This window comes from Mustela putorius, unplaced genomic scaffold (assembly GCF_011764305.1).
Source record: "Mustela putorius furo isolate JIRA1106 unplaced genomic scaffold, ASM1176430v1.1 tig00000196_pilon_pilon_pilon, whole genome shotgun sequence".
NCBI lineage: Eukaryota > Metazoa > Chordata > Mammalia > Carnivora > Mustelidae > Mustela > Mustela putorius.
The window spans coordinates 6,134,608-6,144,629 of record NW_025421310.1 but is presented as its reverse complement, the minus strand read 5'-3'; the positions used below and the strand labels follow the sequence as shown (position 1 = coordinate 6,144,629).

At 49.8% G+C, this 10,022-nt stretch overlaps 1 long non-coding RNA gene across 1 annotated transcript; it reads right to left on the bottom strand.

The window, feature by feature from the left end:
- Positions 1–2,120: 2,120 nt before the first annotated feature.
- On the bottom strand, positions 2,121–8,255 carry LOC101672340. The gene is made up of 3 exons (XR_201321.3): positions 7,885–8,255; positions 6,381–6,532; positions 2,121–4,290 (listed from the first exon to the last, which is right to left on the bottom strand). It is a non-coding gene; the product is annotated as an uncharacterized LOC101672340 (long non-coding RNA).
- Between the last annotated feature and the right edge of the window lie 1,767 nt (positions 8,256–10,022).

Here is a 10,022-nt window from a genome sequence, read left to right as displayed (position 1 = left end):
AACTAACCAAGATTTTTTTGTTTGGTTTGGTTTGGTTGTTTTGTTTTTTACATTTTTGAAAATGGAATGGGATCTTAAAGATTAAAGATTTCTTTATCTTTATTTATTTGTAAATTAATTTATTTATTTGAGAGAGAGACAGAGAATGAGAAGGAACAAGTGAGGGGAGGAGCAGAGGGACAAGCAGGCCCCCTGCTGAGCAGAGCTGGATGCGGGGCTCAATCCTAGGACCCTGGGATCATGACCTGAGCTGAAGACAGAGGCTTAACCCACTGAACCACCCAGGAGCCCCCAGGCACGCGTTTTTAAATCCACATACAACTGAATACATAGTGCATACAGGTAGTTTTGACATGGCTTTTATCGTTGTGTACACAGAGTTCTGCCCCTCCCAGTTTCACAGGGCCCTGTATTACGAAGAGTATTCAGTATCAGTTATATAATGCTACCTTATTGTTTTTCAAGGACACTTAATAACAACAGTTTGCATAAATTAATTGCATAATTTATTGACTGCTTTCTATGTGCCAGCCACTTTGTATCCAATAGCCCAGGGAAACTGGTGCTTTTCTTTTCATACCATTTTTATAAAATGAGATCCTGGAGATGCAGAGAGGTAAAGTAACCTTTTCCTGGTCTCACAGCTTATAGGTGGTCAAGCTAAGATTTGAAACGTGGGGGTTTCCTGAACTGATCACACTTAACCACTGAGCTGTATACTCTGAGTATGTTGAGCCACAATGTTCCATCTGTTTACCTATCATAGTTTTATTTGTTTTAAGAAGGCTCCAGCTTGGGGCACCTGGCGGCTCATTGGGTTAAGCCTCTGCCTTCGGCTCAGGTCATGTTCCCAGGGTCCTGGAATGTAACACACCCACCCCCCCACCCCCCCACCCCCGCCAACCCCCCTTGGGCTCTCTGCTCAGCAGGGAGCCTGCTCCCTCCTTCCCTCGCCTGCCTCTCTGCCTACTTGTGATCTCTGTCTGTCAAATAAATAAATAAAATCTTTAAAAAAGAAAAAAAAAAAAAACCGGCAGCTTCAGCCTGAACTCCAAGCCCAATCTACTGACAGAACCAGCCAGGTCCCCCAACTATCACATTCTTACACCACATTACCCCACTCAGTTAATTTACCACACATGTTAGTAGTTCTCAAAGTGTGGCACAGGGACCCTGGGGCCTCCCTGAGACCTGATGAAGGGGTCCATGAGGTCAAAACCACTTTTACAAGAATACTGAGATATGGTCTGCCATTGCCACTTTCAGTCTCTCATGCATGTATAAGGTCCAGGGTCTTTTTGTATCTACACAACGGGTGCTATCAGAATAAATTGAATGCAGAAGGAGATATGAGAACCCCACTTTCTTCTGGTAGACCAAACACTGTATAGATTCTCAAAAATATAAGTCAACACCACTGTATTTTTGTGTGCCAATTGTATTTTGGGAAAATACAATTATTTTTCACTAAAATGAGTTGTCTAGGTAAACATTCAATGATTTTATTATTTTACTGAAATTAATACAGGTTGTTAAGTCTCCCCCATTTGAATTTTGAATATGTTATGTGTCCACAGACATAACACGCAGAAACAAACGTTTTTGGAGGTCCCTTGGCATTTTTTTAAAAGACTTTATTTATTTATTTGACAGGCAGAGATCACAAGTAGGCAGACTGGCAGACAGAGAGAGGGAGAAGCAGGCTCCTCACTGAGCAGAGAGCTGGATGAGGGGCTCAATCCAAGGACCCTGGGATCATGACCTGAGCCGAAGGCAGAGGCTTCAACCTATTGAGCCACCCAGGCGCACCCCCCTTGGCATTGTAAAGCCCATAGAGGGGTTCTGAGAGTAAACACATTAAACATCTCTGCTGTTTTTCAAATGTAGAGATTCTTCCCATTTTTTTTTTTTAACAGCTGTGTGTGTCCCTTGAATGGAGGTAACTTATTTTTAGCAATAACTCATTTTTAAAATTTAGTTTTATTTTATTTATTTATTTCAAAGAGAGAGAGAGGAGAGAAAGCATGAGAGGGGAAAGATCAGAAGGAGAAGCAGGCTCCCTGCTGAGCAGGGAGCTGGATGCTGGACCCGATCCCAGGACTCCAGAATCATGAACTGAGCCAAAGGCAGTCACTTAACCAACTGAGCCACCCAGGCACCCCCTAAACTCATTTTTATTATACTTTTAATGTTTAGTCATGAATTTCAAATTTAAGCAGCAGAGGACCAAAAGAAAAAAGTGCCTTTCATCTTCTCACTGATCCCAACCCCCCACCCCTGGGGGGTGGGCAGCTTTAGGTATATCACAGTTGGGGGTTGCTGTTGGCCTCTGGTGGGTAGCAGCCAGGGAATGGTACCTACAGGTTGCTCTCTGATGCCACCACAAAGAATGATCTGGTCTGATATATGGCTAGTGCTCAGGTTGAGGAAACCTGCGTTAGACAATAACTTTGCATTCATGTATTCTCCCTTGCTCTTTAAAAAAATTTTTATTTTTACTGACACAAATGAGATTTTGTTCAATCTGTCAATAGACAGTCAATCTTAACTTGTAGGAGATTAGGGGACCCTTCAAGAACGGGATGAAAGCTATGAGCCTCCAGAGAAGAGTACCCATATTCACAAAATTTCAGAGGCAATGTTCGGCTTCACAGACACCCCAAAACCCTGCCAGAATTCCTTGGATGTGTGGCTTTGAGTCATCATCCCAGGACATCCCATTTGGAGCGAGATCACTGCCCCCCTCCCCATCCCCTTTACAGACAAGAGCACAAAGTGCCGAGAGCACAGGGATTTGGTTCTGGGGTCCCTTGGGGAGGCAAGGAAAAGCAAGGATTAGAACTCAGGCCACCTGATTCCTCAGCACTGGAATATTTCCACTTCACCCTGAATGAGGACATTTTAGAAACGCTGATCTTCTCTTCCTGGTACAGCGGGAAAACACGCCACCACCACTCTGTTCCTCTTGAGAAAACACAAAGGCCCCAGCTGTTGTTGACAAGATACACTCAAACACCTGGGAGAACGCATACTCAGGATATGAGGCGGGAGAGGGGTTGGACAGGGATGGGAGGTTGTAATTGGCTGCCAGAGGACCCTAGAATATGTATCCCCTTGTTCCCCGAGTCTTTCACTCCTTCCTGCATCCGTCTGTCCCTCTGTCCGTGCAGCACCTGCAGTACCAAAACCAGGCACTGGAGGAGAGTGAGGGGCACCAGCCCCTACTCTGCTGGGGGGACAGACTGACATGCCGGTCACAATGCCAGGTGGTCACCCTCCTCTAATGGAGGCACGACAGGGCATGGGGGAAGTGCAGCTATTTCCTCTGATGCAGCCTTGGGAGGTCGGGGAACGCTTCCCAGAGGAGGAAGCATTTCAGTTGAGTCTTCATGTGGGAGACAGAAGAAGATTCCAAGAGATGGAAGAGATGGAAAGGGGTTCCAGGTGAGGGAGCCACACTCAGGAACTTCAGAAGTGTGAAGGAGCTGAGCAGAGTGGGGGAAACCACTCCAGGCTCCAGGAGGCAGCTGTGGAGATGGCATAAGACAAGACTGGCGCTTCTGGCAAAGGACACAGGTGAAGAGCTTGTATTTTCTCCTGAGGACAATAGGGAGCCATAGGAGAATTCTGAGCAGAAGAGGGAAAGGGTCCGCTCTGAGTGTTAGGGAGTCTTTAGGGGCCAAAGGAGAATCGGGCTGAAGGGAGACTGGTGGCATCCACTGGCTGGTGGGACCGTCCAGTCAAGAGCAAGACAGAGAGAAGGGGATGGATATGGAAGGGATCCTGGAGAGAGAGGAGTCTGCACGCGGGGACTGACTGACTGGTTGTGGGAGTAAGAGGGAGGCATGGAGAGTGGACATGGATGCACCCTTGGCTGAACAGCCTCTGTGTGACCTTCACGGTGCGATGTCATTTCCAGAGTCTATCAGTTACTGGCCACTGTAACAAATGCCCACAGATGCCGTGGCCTAAAGCAGCACGTGTTTATTAATCTCACACTTTCGGTGGCTCAGGATGCCAGCACAGTGCACGGGGTTTCTGCTCGTGGTTTCCCAAGGCTGCAGTCCAGAAGCCGACTGGCGGCATTCTCATGGGGAAGTTCCGTTAGGGAGAGGTCTTCTCTCACGCTCCCTCGGATAGAGATAAAGATCATTTCCCTGGGATGACAGACGCTGTTCCTGTGTTCTTGCTGGCGGATCCGGCAGATGCCATCCTCAGGTGTGTAGTGTGTGGCCTTCCCTAAGGACAGGGCAGGAGAATCTTGCTCTGAGTCTCTGCCACTTCTTGATCCTTGTCAAAGAGATCACCTGATTAGGTTAGGCCCACCCCAGATACCCTCCCTTTGGATTAACTACGAGTCAGGTGATTAGGGACTTTAATTACATATGCATCCCCTCACCTTGCCGTATAATATAATCTACTGTGGCAATGACGCCTCACTCTATTCACAAACTTGCCCATACTCAAGGGGAGGCCATTTTTTTTTTAAAGATTTTATTTATTTATTTATTTATTTGGCAGAGAGAGAGAGAGAGAGAGACAACGAGAGAGGGAACACAAGCAGGGGGAGTGGGAGAGGGAGAAGCAGGCTTCTCGCTGAGCAGGGAGCCTGATGCAGAGCTCGATGCTGGGACCCTGAGATCATGATCTGAGCAGAAGGCAGATGCTTAAAGACTGAGCCACCCAGGCACCCCAAGGGGAGGCAATTCTAAAGGGTGTGTATGCCTGGGGGCAGGGGGGATGTTGGGGGTTATTTTAGAGTTCTGCCGACCACAGGGGAAGTTAAGGGTAGAGGACCTTCTGGAGCCTAGGGGCTTCGCAGGCTTCTCTCTGGTTCTACAGTCTCTAGATCTCTAGGTCCAGCCCATGGGAGACCCTGGGTAATGTGACATGAATTCATCAGCAAATATAGGAATGAGATCTGAATGGAGCCACGGCCTGTACCTTCTGTGCCACTCCTTCTGAAGAGCCTTTCCATGAACTGAATTGTTGATCAGTGGGTCCAACGTATCTATCTTACAACACAAAGTCCAAAGATGCTATCTCATTTCCCAAAAGGTTAAACAGGATCCAGAAATGCCACTCCTAAGTATATGCCCAAGAGATGCAAAAACATGTGACCTAGGCACCCAGCTGGCTCAGTTTCGGGGAGCATGTGACTCTTGTTCTCAGGGTTGCAAGTTTGAACCCCACATTGGGTATAAAGATTACTTTTAAAAAATAAAATCTTTGGTGGCACTGGGTGGCTCATTTGCTTAAGTGTCTGCTCAGGTCATGATCTCAGGGTCCTGGGATCGAGCCCCGCATTGGACTCCTTGTTCAGCGGGAGAGAATCTGCTTTTCCCTCTCCCTCTGTCCCCCACTTCCCCATGCTCTCTCTCTCAAATAAATAAATAAAATCTTTAATTTTTATTTTTTTATTTTTATGTATTTATTTGACAGAGATCACAAGTAGGCAGAGAGGCAGGCAGAGAGAGAGAGAGAGGAAACAGGCTCCCAGCTGAGCAGAGAGCCCGATGTGGGGCTCAATCCCAGGACTCTGGGATCATGACGTGAGCCGAAGGCAGAGGCTTTAACCCACTGAGCCACCCAGACGCCCCAATAAATAAAATCTTTTTTAAAAAATAATTTTTATTTTATTTATTGGGGCACCTGGGTGGCTCAGTGGGTTAAGCCTCTGCTTTCGGCTCAGGTCATGATCTCAGGCTCCTGGGATGGAGCCCAAGGTGGGGTTCTCTGCTTGGTGGGGAGTCTGCTCCCCCCCATTTTCCTCTCTGCCTACTTGTGATCTCTCTCTGTGTGTCAAATAAATAAATAAAATCTTAAAAAAAGGAAACCAGATATATGCCCTTGAAACAAGGAATCACAACGTAAAGTCTGTCACTTATTGCCACAAAGTTAACCAATAGAAAAACTAAAAATATGTGTTTGGGCAGGAAGGGAGGGGAAAAATGAGTGAAATCCTTATCTCTATCAGAGAAAAAGAATCCATGATGTATAAGGCTGACACATCCAGGAGAGAATTATTGTTTAAGGATGGTAAGGTAAGTCAGAGAAGAAACAGCCAAAAACTTTAAGAGGCTTTTCCAAAAAGGAACAGGATTTGAGATGGGACAGATTGACTTCTTTTTATAATAACCCCTTGCTCCTGGCCTCTGGCACAGAACGCCCCCCTTGACAGAGAATTACTCCACGAGTATCACTAGTTCCGAGGCTTGGAAACCCTGGCTTGTTTTATTAGTTTCATAATAAGGTTTCTGGGTTTTTTTTTTTTTTTTTTTTTTTTTTTGCTTATTATTAGCCGAGAAAACAGCACAGACTCTGGGATCTGAAACCTCGGTTCTGATTGTAGCTACTTTCCACCCTGGTGATGTGCTTACCTCTCTTGGTCTCAGTCTCCCCGTCTTTGAAACGGGGGCCGATGACAGAAGCCAAGAGACCGAGTCAATGGCTGCAAATGACTTTGAGTCTGTAATATCGGCAGCTCAGTTTATGTCCGCGGCCGAGCCTGTTCGCAGCTGCGTCCCTCTCCCTGGCAAAAGAGCAGGGGCAGAACAAATAGTTCTCAAATGAATGAATTCCAGGCCCCTTCCCTTGAGGCTGGTGTTTTTTTGCTTCCAAACAAGGGGTGTCAGAATGCTTCTCTAAACTCCTCTCCCCCGTGGGCCATGGTGAGAATTAAGTAACTGACCTCTAGAAACTCCAGTGGATATGAGAGATGCTGGGTACAGGGTAGGGCTCCTCCAGGGGAAGAGGACTGGATGTGTGAGAAATATAGGTTTTCTCTGTCTCTGCCAGTCTCCAAAAGGGAGGCAAGGGACCCAAAGTGGCATGTTAAATGGCTCTGAGGTTCCCCTCTGGCTGTCCACCCCTGTCAAGCCCCACAAAGAGGCTGCTTCATCCCCAAGTCTGCCTTTTATTCCCTGAGCAATTTGGGCAGCTCGCCATACATCTCCAAGCCTCAGTTTGCTCATCTGTAATATGGGACTCTCAGTGCCCCGTCACAAGGATTCTGTAAGAATTCCACAAGACACCGAAGCATGCAAACTCCCCAGCCCAAGTGTGTGGTCACGCCTAGCTTTTGGGTTTGGATAGCATTTGCAGGAGGACACTGTCTTTGAAATAATTGTCTGTCTAGAGCAGTGTGCAAAGACCTTTTCTATCCCCGTTCTCCATTTGTTCCTGTTATCACTGAGTCTAGAAAGGAGGAAATGTTTTGCCCAAGGTCACCCACTGGCTACAGGCATCTCTGAGACTTGAATCCAAGAATGAACTTTCTGACTCTCATCTCAGATTTTCTGCTTCGAGTTTTCCCACCCCCTTGCCCACTGGCTAGTTCTGGAACTCCAACAATCATTATTCTTCAAACTTGTAGAGCCGTCCCGTCCAGCCCCAGGCAGATTTAAGACTGATTCTCACTCCAGTTTCGCACCTCCTGTTTGCCCCCTCACTCCCGTTCCTGTCTTGGGGGACTCTCACTCTGGAGCAAGGGGCGGGTGGGGGGGGGAATGAAATGTCAGTGGAACTAAGGGCTTGCTACCCTCCTAACTTGAATACAAGAGAATTTCTTTGCCCTTGGCAGTTGTGGGGGGGTGGGAAGGCCCCGGGAGGTGGAGCTGTCCCTTGGATTTGGGGAAAGGGGACAGCTCCTGGGGTCCTTTTGGAAAGGCCCTCCCCTCATTTCCGGCGCTGCTGCCAGCCTTGGCTGGGCGCCTGGATCCTGTTGCTATGACGACAGGAAGAGGCGGTGGCGGCGGCAGGCGATGCTGTGGAGAGATGGAGGCTAGTGGGGGTGGGGTGGTGGCTTTGAAATGGGGATGGGGGTAGGGATCAGGGGCGAGGGAGGTGGTAGGGGAGGGGGCGCGGGTGTCCTGGATCTCTGACCTCCTTCATCCATCGGAGCCTGGCCCCTCTCCTGTTTTCCTCCAGCTTCCTTCTGATGCCTCCTCAGTGTCTCTCTGTGTCTCGTTCCCGGGGTCTCTCCCAGTCAGGCGCTCTCCACCTCTCTGTGGGTCTCTCTCTTTCCTTCCGCACCTGCCTTTCCGTGTTCAGCCACCCTCTGCCACTCAGAGCCTTCTCCCCTAAATCTCTCTTATTATTTACTCTCTTGTCCGTTCTCTCTCTCTCTGTCTCTCTCCATTTTCTCTCTCTCTAAAGCATCCTTCTCTCTATTAAGACCTTGCACCCACCCCCCATTTCTCTCTCCCTTTCTCCCTTTCTCTCTCCCCCCCACCCTCGGTCTCTGTCTGTCTCTCCCCATCTGTCTCTCCTCCCCCTCTCTGGATGACTCTGTCCCTGTCTCTTCTTTCCTTCTGTTATCCCATTCTGACCCCCCCATCCTCTCCCTTACCCCACCCCCCATCTGTCCCCCAGTCTCTTGGTTTCTCTCTTTGTGTCTCTGTCTCTGTCCCCTTCTCTCTCTGGATATTTCTCTGTGTGTGTGTCTCTCTCCAACTTCCTTCTGCTACCAGCCGCTGCCTCCCCCAAATTTCTCCCTCCCCCATTTCTGTTTCACAGTCTCTGGGTTTCTCTCTTTCCGCTTCTCCTTGTCTCTCTCTGTCTCTCTCCCTCCCTCTCTGGGTCTCTCTCTCTCCTTTTCCTCAGCTTCCTTCTGCCACCCAGACCCTGCCCCCCAATCCTTTCCCTCCCCCCACCTCCTCTCTGTGGCTCCCCCATCCTCAGCGGCTCCCCTCCCCCCTCCCTCCTCCCTCCCTCTCTCGTCCTCCAGCTCCGCACTTTACCCAGCGACACGAGAACCAAATTGTCTCCTCACCTTTTTTTTTTCATCCCGACCCCCACTCCCTTGGGGCCCGAGCTCAGAGCTGCCCCTCAGCATCCCCTCCCACCTCAACACCCTCAATCCCCGTCCGCCTCCTCATCTCCACCCCCCCAACCAGGTCGGACGCCTGGGTCCCTCGCTGCTGGGGGAGGGGGAGCAGTGAGAAGTGGGAGCCACAAGGGTTTTTCTGGGGGGGTGCAGACAGGGGGGCTCATCGTCCCCTCCCCAGTGCATCGGAGAGTTGACCTATCGTTAACAGAGGTGAGACAGATCTTTTTATTAATCGGAGGTGGGCGGGTGTAGAAGGAAGGCTCTGTGACCCCCCCTAATTCTGGAGGAAAGAGTCAGCCCCTTCAGAGGGAGAAGGGCTGGCGACCCCTCTCATATCCGGAAGCTTTAGAATTGGGGGTCCCCTGCTCCCTCCTCTTTTGCTGCCGCTGACAGATGGACGAAAGGAAGAGTCCCTAAAACCAAACAGATTGCCCCTCAAATCGACAAAATGAAAAGATCTTCAAATCTTTTTTTGATGGAGAATTTCCCTCACTCACCCCATTTCCATTCCCTGCTTATCTTGGATTGTGGGGGGTCCAGCAGGGGGAGGGGTACACCTCGGGGTCATGGGCTCACCCCGGGGTGGAAGCAGAGATTTGCTAGGACAGTGGAGGCGTTGGTGCTGGTGGCGAGGGGTACGGATGGGGGAGAAGAAACCAGGAGCCGAGGAGAGGAAACACCGCGTTTGAAAGAGGAAGGGGCCAGAACCGAGGATGGGGGCTGGGGGATGCCAGTGTCCAGTGGGCTGATGAATGGGCACAGGTAGGGGCTGCGTGTAGGCAGGCTAGTGGAGGTGGGGGAGGGAACACATGTGTGGGGCACTAGGCCCAGTTGCCATGGAGATACCCCCCATAGACAACCTTTCTCAGCAACCCCTCCTAGGAGCAGACCCAGGCAGGGCCAGCTGATTGGGGTGGAAAAGGCCAAGGTCACCCTGGTACTAGGACCCGGGGCGGTTGGGGGGGGTGGGGGGGTTCCTTCTGTTGGCTTCCATGCTCTGAACTGTAACATGGGATTTGGGGAAGAAGTCTAGGAAACAGTGAGTGGTGGAAGCAGGTATGGGTCGTGTGCCCGGAAGGAGGGCTGGGGTAGAGAAGGCAGGGCTGGGGGTGTGGTGGTGGGCATGCTGTGGAAGAGGGAAATGAGCAGACACAGGGGTTACTGAATGGGAAAGAGAGTTTGTAGTCTCCTG